A 1,316-nucleotide genomic window follows, 5' to 3' on the forward strand; every position below is an offset into this window, starting at 1 on the left:
TTTCATCCTCTGATTATTAATTTCTTTAAAAAGATTGTTTTAAGCAGTGTTTTCGCATTGGCTGGTCGAGTCTCCTGATGCATGATGGGAAGGGGCTGGCTGTAAAATATCCTCATACTGTTTCTTATAAACGGATAGATTTGAGGCCAGACTTTGCTAGAGCGCACATCGGGATTGTGTTGTTTGATTGCGTTGATTTACTGTGTATAGTACTGTGACGTGTTCCCGTGGTTAGGAATGGCGTTCTCCGCAGTGACGCCCCTTCAGGCTCGCTGTACAACTCATACTTACCTGGCAGGGGAGACACCATGATCAAGAAGGTGGTTCACCCAGGGTGAGGCTCAGCCATTGCACTGTCGGCTGTGTTGACCTCTGCGAATTCCCCAAATGTGGGAATCTCGACTGCATAATTTCTGGTAGTGGGGGACTGCGTTCGCGCTCTCCCCTGATCATCTGGTTAAAGATAGAAAGACTCATGCATCTTAAGCAAACCTGCTCAATAGAGCTATGAGGTTCAGTGCTTGGTTTAGTTGAGTTGGTCCCACTTCCAGGCTGTGTTTTCGTGGGTTTGCCTAACTTTAATATTGTCTTGACATACCAGACCCATGCTTGTTTATGCTAGCAATCATTCAAAACACCCTAGCAATCAGTGGGCAATTTTTGAATTTTATTGTGCTGGTAACAAAATAATAGACGAGTAGAGAAAACATGAGCAGTTTTGCAACGCGCGCCCTCCACAACCCACATGCCCCCTGTCTACTAGTGATGGTGAAATGAAGCTTTCTGAACCAGTGAAGCGCTCGACTCAATTGTATCGGAAAAAGGTTCGTTACTCGAAGCTTTTTAAATCAGAGCTCGATGAGGACCTCTTCTGGTGAAAGTGTGGGAAAGCACTGTGTTGCCATAATGTCAAATGTTCACAACTGAACAACTCATTCATGTAGTAATACAACAGCAATATAAACAAATTACTCAATTACTGTAGTTTTTACACAAGATATATTACATTACACAACTGATGATTGTAATAAAATCCAAGATATTCAAAAGTTTATCATAACACAATTAGTCCCGCTCCAAGCGGGGATCGAATCAGCGATTCCTGATTGAAAGGCGAGTGCTCTAGTAGGACGATATGTGAATGATGCTTTAGGGTCGCATTCACCAGATCGTCTCTGTTAAACACAATACTACGATATGCGGTGGTTTTCTTTAAAGATAGTCATGAAAAAATATGCTAATACACTTTAGTATTGTTCAAAACCTTTTTACTAAAAAATACTATTGTAGTTTGATTTAATTACTGGTGTGTGGGA

General features: G+C 41.6%; 1 non-coding gene across 1 annotated transcript; it reads left to right on the forward strand.

The window, feature by feature from the left end:
- The first annotated feature begins 283 nt into the window (after positions 1–283).
- On the forward strand, positions 284–448 carry LOC137496518 (U1 spliceosomal RNA). The gene has a single exon (XR_015500163.1). It is a non-coding gene; the product is annotated as a U1 spliceosomal RNA (small nuclear RNA).
- The last annotated feature ends 868 nt before the right edge of the window (positions 449–1,316 follow it).

The sequence above is a fragment of the Danio rerio genome, chromosome 9 (genome assembly GCF_052040795.2).
Source record: "Danio rerio strain M-AB ecotype USA chromosome 9, GRCz13ab, whole genome shotgun sequence".
NCBI lineage: Eukaryota > Metazoa > Chordata > Actinopteri > Cypriniformes > Danionidae > Danio > Danio rerio.